We start from the raw sequence: 19,994 nt of genomic DNA, 5'->3' as shown, positions 1-19,994 counted from the left end.
AGAGGACTGTGGATACCCAGAGCTGGAGTTATAGGAGGTTGTGAGCCATCTGATGTAAATGCTGAGAACCAATGTTGGGTCCTCTCAAAGAGTAACAAGCACTCTTAGCCACTGAGCCATCTCTTCAGGCCCTAGGTTACAGGGAGACTCAGCATGATTGTTGGTGGTCATTGGTTAGCAGTGGCTAGCACTGTAAACTACAGCTATAAACACTGGATAAAATTCAAGGGTCTATCTCAAGACACTTGTAAAACATAAGATAAAGTAAAAGAAAAAGAAGTCCAACTGTTCATGAAAAGAAACAATCCTATGTCTTAAGTCAAGATCCTTCATTGCCTTCTAGGCTTTCATGGGCCTTCGTTTACCTGCCTTGCAAAGAGAAACAGCAGCTGCAGGTGTCTGTGGGAGCTGTAAACACTAGAGGGTTTGCTCTAGAGTCCTGCTTCCTGCACTTTCATCTGTAGAAACTTCTATAGAGCATATATTTTCCCTTTTCTTAGACAAGATGGCTTAGACAAGAGATAGATGATCCTTCCTTTTTAACCAAACAAAAATCAGCTCATCAAAATGATACTGCTGGCTGGGTGTGGTAATACATACCTTTAATCCCAGCACTTAGGAGGAGGCGGCAGGTGATTTCTGGGAGTTTGAGGCCAGCCTGGTCTCTACATAGGGAGTTTCAAGACAGCCAGGTCTCAGCACAAATTCAAGTCAGACAAAAATCCCAGCACAGTAAAGGGGGAGTGAACACAAAATCCCACCCTTAACCAAGAAGCTGTTTGCAATTGATACCTGCTGGAAGATGGAAAACTGAGCATTCTCTAGTGGAGTGACACTGGATCTATCAACCACACTACAGAAAGGCCCCACACTCAAGAATAGTTGGCCAACACAAAATGGAATCCATGACTTTGTATGCTCTTTTTGTTATGTTCTGCATATATCTCATATTTTCATAATAAAAATAAAAATTGAGCTGGGCAATGATGGCACACGCCTTTAATCCCAACACTCAGGAGGCAGAGACAGGCAGATCTCTGTGAGTTCAAGGCCAGCCTGGTCTACAGAGTGAGTTCCAGGACAGTCAGGGCTATTACACAGAGAAACTCTGCCTCAAAAAACAAAACAAAAAATAAATAAAATTTAAAAACCTGACATAAAAATTTGTATGATTAAGCAAAGCCTTTATATCAACTTCTAAAAACAGTTTTGTTTTAAATGTTTATCTTTCCTTTCCTGGAAATTACTAATTTTAGCCATGACAACCAGATACCACTACTCACCTTCCCACTGCCCAAGCCAACCCTACACAAATCGACTATCATTTTCTGGGGATTTTCCACACTACCAAGAAAACCAAGTTAATGACAATTCCACGATTTAAAAAACATGATACTTGCCAGTCGGTGGTGGCGCACGCCTTTAATCCCAGCACTGGGGAGGCAGAGGCAGGCGGATCTCTGTGAGTTCGAGGCCAGCCTGGTCTACAAGAGCTAGTTTCAGGACAGGAACCAAAAAGCTAGAGAAACCCTGTCTCGAGGAAAAAAAAAAAAAAACCAACCATGATTCTCTCTCTCTCCTCTCTCTCTCTCCTCTCTCTCTCTCTCTCTCTCTCTCTCTCTCTCTCTCTTTCCTTTCCTTCAGGGGATTATTACTGCTCCAACCCTCTTTTAACACTGAGAGGCTACTAAGCACGAAGGGGGATAGGATATGCCTGCCTATCACAGCAGATCTTCATTCTAAATCCATTTTCCTTTTAAGCTGCATTTACCCCGAGTTCTATTAAACAGCAAATATAGTCCCATTATTTTTATATTTTCTTCCAGGTGGCTCAAAGATTTTACAAACTGAATTAATTATTCCAGTGGGTTTGGGGGTAATAGTCATTCCTTTTTTTCCTTTTTGTCATTTTTTTACTTTTTCTCTCTTCTACTTTTCTTTTTAAAAAAGCATTAAAGGGTACCTTAGTGTTATTATTGTTGAAACACCATGACCAAATGCTACTTGAGGAGGGAAGGGTTTGTTTGGTTCACACTTGCACATCATTGTCCATCACTGAAGAAAGTCATGACAGGAACTCAAACTGGGCAGGAACCTGGAAGCAGGAGCTAATGCAAAGGCTATGGAGAGTACTGCTCACTGGCTTGCTCTTCATGGCTTGCTCAGCCTGCTTTCTTACAGAACCCAGGATCACCAGCCCAGGAATAGTACCACCCACAATGGATTGGGCCCTCCCCATCAATCACTTATTAAGAAAATGCGCTACGGGCTTTGCTATAACCCATTCTTACAGAGGCAAGTTCTTGGTTGAGGCTCTCTTTTGTCTGATGACTCTAGCTTATGACAAATTCATATAAAACTAGCCAGTACAGTACCTATGTAGTCAATCCTACTTTTGTGGGTTTTGACTGGTTTTATTGCTTTGTAGCCTAACAGAGGCTTAGGTGCTGAGGCTTCTTCCTCCTCCTCCCCCTTAAGCCACTTCACTGCTCTAAGGTTCCTCAAAGATAGAACCAACTGCACACAGCAGCCCCAAAATGCTTTATTTGACTCTCAGTGCCTCCTTGTTCTGCTGCCTCCCAGGCCAGTAAACTGAACATAACTGTGATCCTGAAGAGTTCTGCGAAATGTGGAACTTTATCGATAAGGTATAGTTGGTCCCAATAGTTTGGCATAAGATCAGAGTGGATTTTGTAGACTTATCCTGGCTCTTAAGTCGTAAGGGTGATCAATCTATTGAGTGGCATTTAATACTGGCTATCAAGAGACAACAGTAACTTCCCGATAAGATACTGACAGCATTCAAAGTACCACTCAAGAAGTGAACATTTATTTAAGTGTCTTAGGCCTTCATTTCCAGGCTGAACCCTGGGCTCTTACAATTTTTCCCCGTGCTCAGGCCTGGAGCAGTGCCCTCTTTTGGATGATGGACCTGGAGCTTTATCAATAGAGAAGACATTAAAAGGCTCAATAGCTACCTTTCCTTTTTGACAAGTAGAATAAATTTAAAATTTGGCCCGTTGAGTTCACTTAAAAAGAAGAGAACCCAAATGACATTAGGAAGAACTTGGGAGCAAGCTTGAGTGGGAGCTGGTTTAATGACAAGAACTAAAAGACAAGGCTAGCTGACAACACCTGCAGGTGCTGATCCACTAGGTCACAGGACTGGGGAGGGAGGACTAAGGAGAAGCATAGGTTTGCTCCCTGGTGAACTCTCACGTCTGCATTGTTCACAGGTGCCAAGAGTCAGACACAACCTAATGTCTACTGACAAAGGAATAAAATAAAATAAAAATAAAAGTGATGGATATAGAAAGTGAAATATTATTTATTCTTTAAAAGGAATGGCACTACGATATAGTATTGCAACACAGAGGAACCCTGAGATAGCTGAGTGAAATGATTCAGACACAAGAAGGTCAGTAGTTTTTGTACCTAAGTAAATTCCTTGTTAGTAGTATTGGTAAGATGATCAAGGTGCAGATTGCATGTAATTTTCATCTGCTCAAACTAGATTCTGATATGAATTATATTATGAGCCAATACAGATAGCACTGTAATTAGAATTCCTAACCCTATTCCTAGATCCAATTTATCCATGTATTTAATAACGAAAGACTATCGCTATATGTCAGGCATTGTGAACATGGTAGAAATCAAAGAGAGAAAAAGGCAGAAAGTCCAGAAGTGTTAGAAATGTATGCCTGAATACCCAAATGGCCTTATGATAAGATAATCCCAGTCTGCTCAGTCCAGCAGGGGTTCCTTAGCTTAATGGGTCACTTCACCCCATATTTCTCCTCTGGGAGGGAAAAATGAAACGGAAATTTGACATAGATATGGGGAGTAGTCATAGGAGTTGCAAAATGGCAAACACAATTCCCATTAAATTCTCTTCTGGTTGGGCTGCATCTTGAGTGCTTTTTTTCGTTTCTATTGCCACATTCTGAAAAGATGTGCACAAATTTGAATGTGCTCAAAGGACTGAGGATACCACTTGGTGATAGTATGTGCTCAAAGACCTGGTCTCCTGAGAGACTGCAAAATGAACCGAGGGTGCTTACACTGTAAAGACAGTTACTAAAGAGTGAGATAAGTCAAATACAGAAAGAGCTTGTTGGACATGTAGTAAACAGATAACTTATTCTGCACCTACAAGGGGAGATCAACTAAGACAGCAAACATCACAGCTGGAATAAGCTCTGAGCCCTGGTGACACAAGACACTGCAGAGAAGGTCTTGTGGGAATATAGCTCTGATGGCAGTCAGTCTTTGCACATTGATCCTTTCCTCCACACTGGGTGCTCCCGAGCCTCCTTAGAGCTATGGCTTTAACTTGGAGGCAAAGGTTATGTTTGGGTATTGCATCCTTAGGGGCAGTACCCATGCACAGCACTACAGAAGCTATTCCAAAAGTTTGACAGAGTTGATATTTGAGATGTAAAGGAGCCCCACCTAGTTCCCATCTCCGTCACATATCTGGAATGGCCTTGGGCTGGACCCCACTACCCGATTACTTTCCTTTTTAATTTATTTAACTTTCTTTTATGTGCATTGGTGTGAAGGTTTCAGATCCCCTGGAACTGGAGTTACAGATGGTTGTGAGCTGCCGTGTGGGTGCTGGGTATTGAACCTGGGTCCTCTGGAAGAACAGTTAGTGCTCTTAACCACTGAGCCATCTTACACCAGGCCCCCTATTACTTTCTTATTTGTTATTTGTAACAACTAATAGTTTCTGGGAAATGTGTCATTTTAGAATTTAGTTAAACTTAACTTTTTTGTTTTGAATTCAAAGAATATTTATAATGTTCAAAAGAAAGTTCATGAGGGCAAGGTTTTCTAGGTCTTACTACTTTATCTTCAAACCAGGAGCAAACACTGACTTGTTTCTCATGATTTTAAGTGTACATGCACATGCACACATGCACACACAAACACAGAGTTGTATTTGTATTTAAAACATATCAGGACATCTCCTGAAGGTTAGTTCATGGCAGTATAGAATGTACTCCCTGTTATTTTTACAAGTGTGTATTATTCCACTATCTAGATATGCTATAGTTGATTTAACTAGTGAGTGCTTAGGTTGTTTCTCATCTATTGCTGTCCTAGGGCTGATCGTGTATTATATGCTTAATATATGTGTGGACTTATCAATAGAATGTGTTCCTAGATGCAGAGTGGCTGAGTTGAATAAAGGAGAGAACTTCTATTTTTGTTTGGGGGATCTTACAAAGAGTGGGTGAGAATGCCTGTTTCTGAAGCCCTTTCCCACTGAATACAACATAAGATGTCTCAGGTTTTCCCAAACAAGCAAAAGAGAAGCAGATAATTCTGTTTTCCTCACTTGGTGACGAAATGAAGCATTATGTGTCTGATCATGTGAACTTTATAATAAGGTCAATGAAGAGAGTCATCAATGAGACTAAGCCTGGAAGTAGAAGGAGGGACACTGAATCTGCAGGGTGAGCCAAGGTGGGTTTTTATTCTTCTAAATGAATGTTCTTCAGAGGTTCTTGTAAGCATGCCAGTCTACAAGCTATTTAGCCTGTAAACTATGTGGCCTACACTGGAAAAATTCAATTAAAACAAAACAAATGTAATTTCAGAAGTAAAACCACATCCAGAACCACTTATAATGCTTTTTAAAATTTTTAGTTTAAATTTAATAAAGCAATTTACTTTTGTATTTGAAACAAAATTTAGGATTCAAGTCTGTTTCCCGGTAACACATTAGCTCTGAAAGCGGCTTTCTCACACCTCCATGGAACGAGCCCTGGACACTGGCCTCTTTGCTACCCTAGACTTGCTCCCAGTCCCACCTCAACCCCGTAAGTCTTACCCCACTCCTACATTTTTTCTGTGGGGTTGAGAGGGTTTTGGCAAAGATTAGAATCTTTTCACTGGGGACACTGGCATTTCACAGCCTCCCTGCTCATTAGCAGTCTGGCCCATTAGCTCCCTCAAACACAGTGAGGAAACCAGCTCAATCTAGTTTACCCCTAGAACAGAAGCCCATTATCAGCAGCCCAAATATCCTTTTGCATTTTGCATTGCACTTACTAGTTCCACATATGTTTTGGTTAATAGTAATACCATCTTCCTAGTCACTAAGTTGAAGTCTCGGTTTCCATCCATGTAGATACAGCACACATACCCTGTACTTTCAAGTGTTTCAAGAACCCAGCTACCCCTCATAGTCTCCATTTCTCCCAGCCTGATGCCAGCCACTGTCATCTCCTGCCTGGACTACTTTCAAACCCTGATGGATGTCCCTGTGTTGCCTCTGACTTTTCCTAGTTTATTCTCAGTACCGCCAGTAGAGCCATGCTAAACTGAACATGGGACAGATCCTGTCAGTGCTGTATTTATTGTCTTCCTATGGCATTGCCTGTCTCAGAGAAATTTTAACACCATAGTACCCCACCCTACCCCAACAGCTCCTTCGCCTGTTCATTTCCTGTTCTCCCTCTACCACTACTACCATTGCAACATCTGAATGCCAGCTGGTACTTTTGCCTGGAATATGCTTCCCCACATACCCAGATGGTTCACTTCTGCATGTTCCAGTCTATGCCCCAGTGCTGGAAATAGAACACAAGGCTTTGCAAGTGGAAGGCAAGTGCTTTTCCATTGAGCTACAATGCCCAACTCCCAGCTCCTCTGTTAGGACTCATGAGTAGTCACTATCTGAGACAGGGCCATCCCTCGGCTGCTGGTTCTGGGTTATATAAGAAAGCAGGTTGAACAAGTCAGTAAGCAGCTCTGCTCCATGGCCTCTGCATCAGTTCCTGCCTCCAGCCCTGATTTCCTTCAGTGATGGACTATGATGTGGAAGTGCGAGCCAAGCAAACCCTTCCCTCCCCAAGTGGTATTTGGTCATAGTGCTTTATCACAGCAATAGTAATCCTTACTAAGAAAGGATCAAAAATCTAAGACTCCAACAACTAATGAAGCATACATACTCCCATCTCAACCATTGTCCTACATGAGTATACACATACTGGCACATGCACAAACACAAATACACACTCATTCAACAAGAATCTAGAGACAGTGTTGAGGATGAGTTCACACAGATACACACACATGCACACTCACACACACTCACCCAGTGGATGGATGAGTTAACTTCCTCATCAAAGTAGCATGCACTTATTTCCGTTCTCTGACATTGAAGGTGCCTCAATCACAAGTTTCTACTGGGCACAGTGGCCCCACATGTAACCCCAGAATTTTGGAGGACAGGCAGGAGGATCAATAGTTCGAGGCTACCCTGGGCTATACAGTGATACTCTCTCTGAGAAAAAAAAATAGCTTCTAAAAAATTTCTCTTAATTGTATGTTTTAAATTTTTATGTAAGGGGTAGGGGAAATGGCTCAGTGGTTAAGAGCACTGGCTGCTCTTGTAGGGGACCGGGGACCTGGGTTTGGTTCCCAGCACCCCGATGGCAGCTCACACCGCCTGTATTTTAACTCTAGTTCTTGGGGATCTGACTCTAGCATCTGGCCTCCTCATTATCAGGCATGCACGTGATGAGTATTCAGGCATTTGGGCCAACATAAAAAACATATATAAACCTTAAAAATATTATGTCTTCTTTACAAATCTGGCAGAAGTTCTATTTGTTTATCTGCCTTTAAGTAAAAGGCATATTGGTTTGTTACTGTTTCAATGATAACCTTAAGCAAAGCATTAACTAACTTTACTTAAAATATTACTTAACTCTCAGAAAACATTCCCTTAAATGACCCTCTTCTCTCCTTCCTCTCTCCTATAGACTCAGTCAGCTAGCTAGCCACAGGCCCATTTATTTAACTTCCCTACTCAGCCTCTTGCTCGCTGTAGGAACTGTTCCCTTTTCCCATTCTGATCAAACGTCTTGCTCCTAGGAGACCAGTCAAGAGGCTCTTCCCAACAACTCTTCTGCAGCTTAAATCTGAGTCTCTGAAGTCATTAAGGACCCTTAGAACCCAGGGGATGTTAAGACCCATACTTATGCAACCTTACCCATACCACGACTTGGAGTCTTTCCAGATCCAGGTGACTTAAAAAAAACACTGGCTCCACCATTTCCACCTACCATTCATAGGTTCCACTCTGACCTGGGTACTTACTCCTCTAAGAAACTGAACAGAAGGCTTCATTTCTAGAGCCTGGATCTTTACTTCACTCTCACTATCTGTTGCAGTCAGTTTGGGTTGCTGCAACAACGATGTCATAGGGCAGGTGGTGTATAAATAGAAACTAATTTCTCCCAGCTTTGGAAACATCGAGATCAATTTGAAATCACACTATCTGGTGAGAGCCTGCTTGCTTTCTCACAGTCATCATCTCGTTGTGACTTCATGTGAGAAGAGTCAAAGGAAGAGTGTGTGGGGCCTTTTTGAAAAGGACCAATCCTACTCACTAGGCTTCTGTCTCCAGGGCCTGCTGGACTTCCAATGGCTCTACTTCCTCGTCCTACACTGGGAGTTAGGGTTTCAGTGCATAGCTTTTGGGGACACAAACATTCAGACCACTGTACAATCCATCCAGACGTCCAGCAAGAGATCTCTGCATCACTTCCACATCACTTACCCTGCTCCCTTCTTTCCCTATGTGCTGCATTAATCAGTTTTATCATTTCTGATAAACAACTTCAGGAAGTGGATTGTTTACTGATCTAATTGCTGTGACAAAAGCACCTTCAGGAGGTTGACCTTGGCTCACAGTGCAGGGTTCAGTCTATCACTCCATGCACTGACTTTTCAATCTCCTCAATATGTCCCTTGATAAGGAGAACTTGAGGTTCTGATGTAGTTCAATTTGTCTGTTTAATCACCTTTTGTTTATTCTTTTAGTATCATAAATAAGAAATCATTGCCTAATCTAATGTTATATGTATTTTCCTTGTAAACCATTTAAAGTGTCTTATAGTTTTAATTTTTCATTTTGGTCTTTGATCCACACTGCATTCATTTTTTACATATGGCCTAAGTGTCCAGCTTTATCTGCCTGCATAGGGATACCCAGTTTTCCCAGCATCATTTGTTGAAAAGATTTTCCTTGTTCCATTGAAAAGAACTGGTTAAAGTTCATCTGTGTGTGTAATAGGTAATTTCTGGGCTATTTTGTTACATTAATCTATACCATTTTCATTAACAATTTTAATATTGAACACACACTGAAATACTATTTTAAATAAATTAAATAATGCTTGAAATTAATTTTGTCTGTTTTCTTTTACTTTTTCAATGTAACCCCTAGAACACTTAAAACCACACATATGGCTTCCATTCTATTTCTGCTGGAGATGCTCTAAACTGGAGTCACAGGCAATGTGGAAAGCAGCTGGAACACTGTAGGATAAACTGATTGTAAGTTCTCTTTCCCTTCTGCTGACTTGTCATTACAGAACTTATAGAAAGAAAACCACTATGGCAAGCCGGGCGGTGGTGGCGCACACCTTTAATCCCAGCACTTGGGAGGCAGAGGCAGGTGGATCTCTGTGAGTTCGAGGCCATCCTGGTCTACAAGAGCTAGTTCCAGGACAGGCTCCATAAGCTACAGAAAAACCCTGTCTTGAAAAAAAGAAAGAAAGAAAGAAAGAAAGAAAGAAAGAAAGAAAGAAAGAAAGAAAGAAAGAAAGAAAGAAAGAAAGAAAGAAAAAAGAAAACCACTATGGCTAGTGAGGCTTTTGAGTGGGGCAAGGTCAGGTTTCAGAACCTCTTCAACATAGCAGCCATGAATATAAATGTTCATATGCCTACCAAGCAGACTTGAAATATAGTCTGTGTCAATTCAGATTTCTATAAGTGTAAAATACAGACAATACTTCAAAAACTTAGTACAAAGAACAAAATATCTAAGAAGTTGTATCAATTACATATTAAAATAATGTTAATAGATATGGTTAAATACATAATTATTTATTGTTTGTATTTGTATTGTGTGTATTTGCACATGTGCACATGCATATTTGTAAAAGAAGAGATGTGCTTCTATGGGAGTATCAGAACACTACTTTCAGGACTTGGCTCTGCCTTTCCACCGTGGGTTCCAGGGGTTGAATTTAGGTCTTCAGGTTTATGTGACAAGCACTGTTACCTACTGAGATATCTCACCAGCCCATAATACATATTATTAATATTAACTTATTAGGCTTTTTCCTTTTTTCTTCCATGTTATTTTTTTCCTTTCTCTTTCTCACACACACTTTTTTTTCTTTTTCCTTTTCTTTTTTCTTTTTGAGACAGAATGTTACTATGCATCCCAGGAACTTGCAACTTCCCCGCCTCAGTATTAGATTATAGGTATGTGCCACTTTACCCAGATCTATTTTGTTTGGGTTTGTCTGTTTTTCTCAGACAAGCTTTCATGTAACCTAAGGTGGCCTTGAATTTACTATAGTCAAGGGTGACTTTAGACTCCTGATGCTCCTGCCTCCATCTTCTGAGTACTGGGATTACAGATGTATTCCACCCTGGTTCTGGCGCTGATGTTGGATGTCCTTCTATATATGTGTTGCTTTCATTGGTTGAAATCTAAACAGAGATATGTATAGAGAAAGTAGGCAGACTCAGGAGAGGTCATGTACTGTTGAAGGAGACAGATGCATCAGGAATCTTAACAGGAAGTCACAGCCTTGTGCAGATACATAGATTAACAGAAATGGGTTAATTTAAGGTGTAAGAGTTACTTAATAAGAAGCTAAGGTAATAGGCCAAACAGTGTTGTAATTAATATAGTTTTGTGTTATTATTTGGGTCTGGGCAGCCGGGAAACGAACTAGCAGTCTCTACCTACATGGCTCCACTTATTTTTTTCAGTACTTAGAATTAAACCCAGGGCCTCACACATGCTAAGAAAGTACTCTACCATTGAGCTCTAGCCCTAATCTTAGAGCTATAGATTCACAGCAAAATTAAGGAGACAGTACAGTGGTTTCTCCTATATCTATATCTATCTATCTATCTATCTATCTATCTATCTATCTATCTATCTATCTATCTATATCTATATCTATCCTATCCATACAATGCCTATGAGTATCCTCCACCACAACAGTGCATGTGCTATAACTGATGATCACACAGACCCTGCACTTCACACCAGGGTCTACTTGCATACTCTATGAGTTTGGGTAAATTTACTGTATTCACTATTCCAGTATTATGCTGTGTCTACCTATTTATCCTTTCCTGTCATAGAGATTGTGGGCTCTTCAGATTGGGTTCTCTGGCTAATATGCAAGTAAGATTCCCCTCAGGTCTTCTGTTTTTATTTTTGTTTTCCAGACATGGTTTATCCATGTAACAGCCCTGGCTGTCCTGGAACTCACTTTGTAGACCAGGCTGGCCTTGAACTCACTGGATCCACCTGCTTCTGCCTCCCAAATGCTGGGGTTAAAGGCATGTGCCACTACTGCCTGGCCTTCTCAGGTCTTTTTATGGCATATAGTTCATATTAATTTTTACTTTAAAATATATCTTTCAAAAAGACTTTTAATTATTAATTTTCATTATATGCCCATGTGTGTATGGGGGTGGGGTATGTACATGAATGCAGTGCCCATGGAGACTAGAGAGGCATACTGGATCTACTGAAGCTGTAGTTATAGCTAAGTTACCCAAAATGGGTTCTCTTCAAGAATAGCAAGCACTCTTAACTGTTGATCAATCTCTCTAGATCCTCTTAAAACATTTAAAACGATATATTCATCTTATGTTATGCTTTGGTTGGATGCTCTTTGACTTGATGTGGGAAATTTTTCAGAATGCCATTTTCCTGCCTCTCCAATAGTCACTCAAATACAAACCTGTCACATTTAAGCCTCTGCTTCCTGAAAGTGCTGGCCTCTTTGCCTTTACCTGAAGTAGCATCTTCTTTAATTTACTAAAATCCAATTCAAACAGGACATGTTCAATGAAGGTTTTCAAATTTCTACTGCCCTTAAACCATCTCTTACAGCATATCCAGCGTAAATTTTAAGCATGTGCCACCTAGCTTTACTTCCAGATTACCAGGTCCTTGAAGTCCAACCCTACATTTTATTCACTTTTTTCCATCCCCAATCTCTAGCATAGAGCACACAGTATACCCTCACAGATGCTAAGTCAACAGTGACTAAAATTGAAGACAGGATTATCATCTCATAAGATAAAAGTCAAAACAGACAGAAAAGGCTCTCAAAAGTAACAGGCTAAACTGCAAAGTCTATTAACTAACATTTCAATCCAATCAATACCTTAATCAAAAGTACTTAAAATGTGTTACAGTGAAGAGATAGAGAAAATAGACTCTAACAGTCAGCACACTGGAACTGACTTGGAAACAAGGGGACTAGCCATGGAAACAAGATGACTAAAACCACATTCGATATCCATTAAATGCTGATGGCCTTCCCTACCAGAAAGAGGCACTCAAATGAGCCTTTGATGTAGTTTCCACAGAAAGCCACCAACATGATTAAAGGGTTAGAAAATGAGATTTATGGGCCATGGCCAGAGGAACAGAGACAACTTCGCCTAGACAAGAGAAAAGGCCGAAGAGTGACTTAATAACCATTTCAATCATTGTTATTACACAGACGACAGTAACCAGATGGTCTCCATTTCCACCAAAGAAAGAATATTGAAAAGTACTTAAGCTGTAACAACAACAAAAAAAAGTTTTCTAGTTTTAACAAAGAACCTGACAGTTAAGAACTGAAATACAGTGAAACAGACCCAGGGAGTGTGGAGTGTGGCATTTCTGAACCCCTTTATTAGGCTGGAAAGCAGCAAAAGAGAAGGGTGTGTTCAGGCAGTTCTTGGTTGAGAGCAAATTCTCAACTGGCTACTCCTCAAAACATGTTAACAAACAACCATAAAAATGAAAAAGAAGGTATGAACATTGAAGCACAGCACCCTCTGGTGTACATAACTGTCCTACAATCAAGGAACATTCTTGAAATTGTACTTCTCAAAATCTGAGATACAAACTATGACAAAACTTAGACAAATGTACAAAGTTACTAATAGGATCCATTTATCACTGTATCTTCCATTATCAAGCACTAACTATGTACTTCCTTGGGAAGTAGGAAGTACAACAAAGGCAACCTCAACTCCCAAACTTAGTAAAAACTGATATCACCCCCATCATCTTTTGAATGCTGTATTAAAAGACTTTGATATATCAGTGGTACCAAAGTTGGCACATGAACATTCCAAATGTTGAGGTCTGATAATACCATCTGCCAAATAATGACTTTGCCAGCATTTCAAAGTATATTTATCACATACAAAAGTAATGAGACCACATTCCCCTGTTCTGCTGGGTATAACCCAGCCCTTCCTTACTACTTTCTGTGTGCTACCACAATCTTCCCAAAAACATATGATAATGTCTATTACATAAATACCCTACAACCTGGGATCGTTTTCTGCCTTAGTTAGGGTTTTTATTGCTGTGATAAAACACCATGTCCAAAATCAATTTGGGAAGGAAAGGGTTTATGCCATCTTACACTTCCAGGTAACAGTCCATCACTGATAGAAGTCAGGGCAAGAACTCAAACAAGGTAGGAACCAAAGCAGAAGCTATGGAGGAGTGCTGCTTACTAGCTTGTTCCTCATGGATTGCTCAGACTGCTTTCTTAAGTCATCCAGGACCTGCCCAAGGGTGGCATTGCCCACACTAATCACTAAGAAAATGCCTGATTTGTCTATAGGCCAATCATATAGAAGTGTTTTTCTCAATCAAGAGTCCCCCTTCCCAAATGACTCTAGATTCTATCAAACTGACATAAAACAAAACAACTGACTACTTCCTGTATCACAAATACCAATAGGTTATGTTTACATCTTCCTGAGCTATATGCTCCAAAACTTTTCCCGTAACTTTTTTTTCTATTTTTAAGTACAAGAGACATTCAGCCAGCTCAAAATGCCCCAAAATAAGCCAATAACCTTCTGCAAACTACATGAAGTGGTTTATATCTTTAATGCTAGCAACTGGGAGACTGAGGCTAAAGAATCATCCGTTCAAGGTCACTCTGGGATACATAGACTCTTTCTCAAGATGAATGAGACGTAAAGAACTATTTTTTTAAAAAATGCTTATTTTTATTTTATGTGTTTGAGTTTTTTGTCTGCATGTATGTATGTGACCACATTCATGCCTGGTACCCATAGAAGCCAGAAGAGAGTGTTGGATCCCCTGGAATTGGAGTTACAGGAGGCTGTTAGGAGCCATGTCTGTGTTGGGAATTGAACCCAGATCTTCTGGAAGAGCAGTAAGTACTATTAACTGCTAAGCCATCTCTCCAGCTCCTAAAAAAGAATCTCTTACATTCCTCTCCATATCTTTAGTCATCTTGGTATCAGATGGGAAGTTCATTTTCATGACATACACACTTCTTTCATGTGACTCACCTTACCAAGAAGATGATGTGTCCTAAATGACATAGTCACAGTTTTGTGAGGGAGACAGATGCAGGTCAAAAGAGAAGCTCATAGTTCTATAGGCTAATGAAAAAGGAAAAAGCAATGGAAATACTAGAGAACAATTAGCAAGGTGTCCCTCAGGATATCAGGCAGAGTTCACATCCTAAAAGAACAAACTCAAATGAATGACAAGGAGTTATACAGGCAAGAGAGAGGAATATGTTTTATTCTAGGTGTAAAATCACCAAGGTTTAAAAACAGCTACTCACCTTCGGGAGAATGGAACCATGCAACACACTTTGCCCTATCCAGCCATTTCCTGGGAGGGGTCATTAAAAAAGGACCTGGAGAACACGAACTTGCAAGTAGCACAGCATATGCCTAAGAGTCAAGCAACGTAACAATCGTGACCTAGACAGGCTCTGGTTCCTCAGCAGCAAGCCAGGCAGGGATAGAGAATAGCTGCAAGCACACAGCATGGCTGGGGAGGAATTTCTCTAACATACTTCTGTGGCCCAACCAGCAGCCTCATCCCAGGCCTGTCCTCTGTTTCTGTTGCACTGACAACCCTGCCTCTGACTTTCCAGTATAAACTTCCTCCCCAACAAGATTTGCATGAAGTTTTATGCCTCCATCACACTATACATATGGAGCTCAAGCAAAGCTTGAAGGCTAAGCTAAGTCATAGCTGACACATGTGACTAGGGTTTCAGGAGCACCTGTGAACCAGACACCACCCGCTGTCTAGTTGGCCTGCTTTGCTCTTTCTCAGAAGCATCTATCCTGCTTTTGGCTAAAATTTTTCCTAGCACTCTATTTTATATTCATAAGCTATCTTCCACCCTCCAAGTGAAGAGAAGGGACAGATATTACTCTTTTCAGTTCAGAGTGACCTAGGTTAAAGTGAAAAACACCAAGCCAAAGAGGTTAGCAGGGAAGTGTCTTCTTGAGCACTCAAAAGAATGTGAGAGTCCTACCTCCTGAGAGAAAAAAGAAACCCAACTCAATTACTGTAAAAATAGGTCACTCACTACTTGAATAGATGGCAGCAAGCCCATTTTGTTTCTGACTCCAATGTCACAAGAAAGGGACTGCCCAGTCTTAGAATAAGTGTTCCATGACCAGCTGGCCACCTTGGCCTGGCCTTCCAGTTGGCATTCTAGAAGCAGCACACAGGCCAGGACAGTGTGGAGCTCAGCAAGCCTTTGTCACTGCTGACATGAAATAGCAGAGTTGATAAGGTTTTTCTATTTTGTTTTGAACATGTTGAGAGTTCAAGGCTGTCTTGTAAGTCTTTCCTCAAACTTAGCAGTACTTTATTAATAGGGATACAATGAAAAGAGTTCAACTAGATCACTTCTTGTGTGTCCAGGCAGCCTTGGCTGGTAAGGCATCAAAATTTGGGCTCTGTGGAGAAAAAAAGCTATTTTGCACAAAGGGTGGGGGAGCTAAGAATTATTGATGGAGAATACTAAATATTGGTAAAACAGTAAATAATGAACTTTTTTTGGTAAAAACTTACATAATGCCATTAACTTTTGTTCTCTGTGAAAAACACATAACAAAAAACTAAGTTTGATAGGTTTACCTAAGTTTATATTTAATTAATCAAACAACAAGTAAAGCCAAGTGTGGAGACTCACCTGTAATACCACCTCTTAGGAGACTAAGAGTAAAATCTTGTTTCATAATAAAATAAAAAAATCAAACTTTAAAAACATCAAAATATATAGGAAAGTCATTAATTTGCAGAAATGTATTCTTACAAACAATTTGTGCCTTGCAAAAGTGGAATCCTTCAAGTCCCCAGGCTCCTTTTCCATGATTAGAGTCACTGACCTGTTAAAAATTGAAGATTATATATCTACCAAACACCATATGGATTCCGAGTCACAAGTAAGAAGCCCAATTTAAGATGGCCCACAATAAGGGAGGGTGCTGGCACACATATGGGAGAAAGTTTGTTAGTCATATCCTAAGGGTAGCTTCCCTAATCACAGCTAACAAACAACTGTCCCAGGTTTCAAGTCCCCCAACATCTAGGTCAGAAGAAAGGCTGGTCCACTTCCAATATCCAGGAGGATAACTATATGTTATTCTTTGGGTTCTCCTTCTTATTTAGCTTCTCTAGAATCACGAATTATAGGCTCAATGTCCTTTATTTATGGCTAGAAACCAATTATGAGTGAGTACATCCCATGTTCATCTTTTTGGGTCTGGGATACCTCACTCAGGATAGTATTTTCTATTTCCATCCATTTGCATGCAAAATTCAAGATGTCATTGTTTTTCACTGCTGAGTAGAACTCTAAAGTGTATATGTGCCACCCCTTCTTTATTGACAGGGGTTGGGAGCACAGCGGTGGGGGTGGGGTGGGAATAAGGGGAGAGAGAAGGGGAAGATGGGGAGAGCTTGAGGGAATGGGATGGTTGGGATGGAGGAGGGGTGGGTGAGGGAGCAGGGAAGTAGATATCTTAATTAAGGGAGCCATTTTAAGGTAGCAAGAGACTTGACTCTAGAGGGGTTCCCAGGTGTCCAAGGAGATGTCCCCAGCTTGTTCCTTGGGCAGCAGAGGAGAGGGTGCCTGAAGTGGCCTTATCCTATAGCCACACTGATGAATGTCTTGCATATCACCATAGAACCTTCATCTGGAGATGGATGGAAATAGAGACAGAGACCCACAATGGAGCACTGGACTGAGTTCCCAAGGTCCATATGAAGAGCAGAAGGAGGGAGAACAAGAGCAAAGAAGTCAGGACCGCAAGGGGTGCGTCCACCCACTGAGACGGCGGGACTTATCTAATGGGAGATCACCAAGGCCAGTTGGACTGGAACTGATGGAGCATGTGATCAAACCGGACTCTCTGAATGTGGCTGATGGTGGAGGCTGATGGAGAAGCCAAAGACAATAGTGCTGGGTTTTGATTCTACTGCATGGATGGGCTTTGTGGGAGCCTAGTCTGTTTGGATGCTCACCTTCCTGGACCTGGGGGAAGCAGGGAGGACCTTGGACTTCCCACAGGGCAGGGAACCCTGACTGCTCTTTGGGCTGACGAGGGAGGGGNGGGAGGGGGAGGGAAAGGGGAGGCGGCGGTGGGGAAGAGACAGAAATCTTTAATAAATAAATAAATAATAATAAAAAGAAAGAAGAAGAAAGGCTGATTTTGGGGGTAGATCTCTTACAAGACTGAGGAGTGTTTTTTTTTTCCCCCAAACTCCTTAGAAAACTTTCTGAATTTCTGGATCATATCCAGCCCTGAAATCTCCTTCTGGCACTAGTGCTACTGGGTTCACCTGGAGTAACATGTAGGGTGACATGATTTAATTAAGTAATCAAGACCCAAGGCATGAAGCTTGGAGTGAGACTAATCCTTTTATTATGAAGATGAAAACAAACATGTCTTGCAGCTGGAGAAAACGGAGAGGTAGGAGGGATGTGGTGAGAAAGACAATTAGAAAGTTCCCTACCCTTCACCTGGTACATAATTTGATCCTCAGAGTCCTAATAATGAAAGAAATATACTTTGAGTGGTACTATTGCCATTATTTAATAAATACTTATGTCTGTACAGAGGCAATTCCTTCTGGGGGACACTCAAATAGAAGCATACCCTGGAGCTAGTGTAAGAGAAAACAAGCAAAGGTACAGTGAAATGGATGCAATGGCCATGCTTACATTGCTCTCTAGGCAATGTCAGGTAGGGAACAGACAGTAGGCTGTTATCAAGTGATGCTGTTTCAGTAGATGGCTCAGGTGATGTGGTCCAGATGCTTCCCTTCAAATGATCTCACTTAGGACCTGTAAGGTAAGGCTTGGCCTATCTTAGACTCCCTCTTAAGAATAAGATTTTTTTTTTTTTGAGAATAGGAAATAAAAAAGTTTCCGCCTCCTCCCAGCCTCCCATTTCCCTCCCCCTCCCCCACTCCTCTCCCCCTCCCCCCACTCCTCTCTCCCTCCCTCTCAAATCCAAAGAGCAGTCAGGGTTCCCTGCCCTGTGGAAAGTCCAAGGTCCTCCCCCCTCCGTCCATGTCTAGGAAGGTGAACATCCAAACTGGCTAGGCTTCCACCAAGCCGGAACATGAAGTAGGATCAAAATCCCGTGCCATTGTCCTTGGCTTCTCATCAGCCCTCATTGTTCGCCATGATCAGAGAGTCTGGTTTTATCCCATGCTTTTTCAGTCACAGTCCAGCTGGCCTTGGTGAGATCCCAATAGATCAGCCCCACTGTCTCAGTGGGTGGGTGCACCCCTCGTGGTCCTGACATCCTTGCTCGTGTTCTCCCTCCATCTGCTCCTCATTGGGACCTTGGGAGCTCAGTCCAGTGCTCCAGTGTGGGTCTCTATCTCCATCCATCACCAGATGAAGGTTCTATGGCTTTTATCACAGCTGCAGCCTTCCCCCACCCTTCCCTCCCAGTCCTTATCTCCCATTCCCACCCCACCCACCAATCCCCTCCTCTTCCATCTCCATCAACACTAACACTTTTTAGTATTTCTATAGCAAAGGGGATCACGCTCATGAGGTTGACTATTTGGTAGCTACCTGGAATCAAGGTCCCTACTACTAGACAATAACAAACAGTGACATTTTCTGTGTCTGTTAATTATCTACTATCTGGAACCATGGCTTCATTTTCCAGTTTTATAACACATTTGAATGTGATAGGCTCATTCCTAATGTCTTTTCATAGTCTCAAACAACAATCTCAGGAAGCCAACATTGTCACTGTCTTCCTATGTGGAATCTAAAGGTCAGGGAAGATATGAGCTATGAATCCTTTGCTCTTTCCTCAATATGCCCCTTACTCTTCTGATGCCACGGTTTGGGCCCTTGGAATATTTTTGTTTTTTATATATAAACATTATATAACAACAGCATATTTGATTTGGTGGACAATAACCTGCATTCCAATCAAGCTATTATTCTGCTCTCAAAAGAACAAGTCCTTGTGAGGGGCTATCAAAGCAACAGTGAGAAAGGTTGCAATGAGTGGACAAGGCAGGTAGAAACCTAAGGGAGGACCCACTCTGACTAGGTAAGGAATGAAGGAAGCCTTAACGGAGGTGAGGCCATCCAGGGAAAGGAGCAGCTGCTGAGGTTAGAAATCTCCTTAATGTGACAGAGGCAGGCAGGATGAAACAAGAAACTCCGAGTCAGAGCTTCTCAACCCTGTTCCTAATGAAAATTAGTAACATCCGGGAGTAGGGTGCTGTACTGTACACTATAGTGTATGTCATCACATCCCTGATCTCTACCCATTAGAAACCAGTAGCTTCCCATAATATCCAGGTAGTTACAACCAATCAAGGTTTGAGACTCTCCTAAATGCCCCAAGGGCATGATTATTTCTTTAGGAAAAGATGTATCAGATAAGGGGTGGTCGAATGGGGGTGGTCTGGGCAGGTGAAGAGTAAGGAGAGACCTAGAGCTAGAAGGGCAAACAAATGCTGCGGCAAGAGTTCTCCCTCACTAAGGACCTCCAGAGTGGACTCCTACAGTATGGAAGCACACAGAGCCTCAGGAGGAACACAATATATACCTACTCAAGGTGACTCTACAACTAGGCAGCCTGGCAAAATC

At 41.5% G+C, this 19,994-nt stretch overlaps 1 protein-coding gene and 1 long non-coding RNA gene across 9 annotated transcripts in view; one reads left to right on the top strand and one right to left on the bottom strand.

Moving 5' to 3' along the window:
- The window catches only part of Zhx3 (zinc fingers and homeoboxes 3), a 117,396-nt gene that overhangs the window by 23,456 nt on the left and 73,946 nt on the right, over positions 1–19,994 (bottom strand). The window lies entirely within an intron of this gene.
- LOC126507001 (uncharacterized) lies at positions 4,720–17,413 on the top strand. Of its 2 annotated transcripts, XR_007593395.1 has the most exons (4): positions 4,720–5,475; positions 9,251–9,360; positions 14,161–14,261; positions 17,053–17,413. It is a non-coding gene; the product is annotated as an uncharacterized lncRNA (long non-coding RNA). The 2 variants fall into 2 exon arrangements; XR_007593394.1 differs by lacking the exon at positions 4,720–5,475 and having other exon boundaries at positions 5,711–9,360.

Source organism: Alexandromys fortis, unplaced genomic scaffold (genome assembly GCF_014885135.2).
Source record: "Alexandromys fortis isolate MF-2015 unplaced genomic scaffold, M_Fortis_MF-2015_v1.1 scaffold_27, whole genome shotgun sequence".
NCBI classification, from domain to species: Eukaryota; Metazoa; Chordata; class Mammalia; order Rodentia; family Cricetidae; genus Alexandromys; species Alexandromys fortis.
Note: the sequence above shows the minus strand (reverse complement) of the source record. Positions and strands in the feature narration are given on the sequence as shown.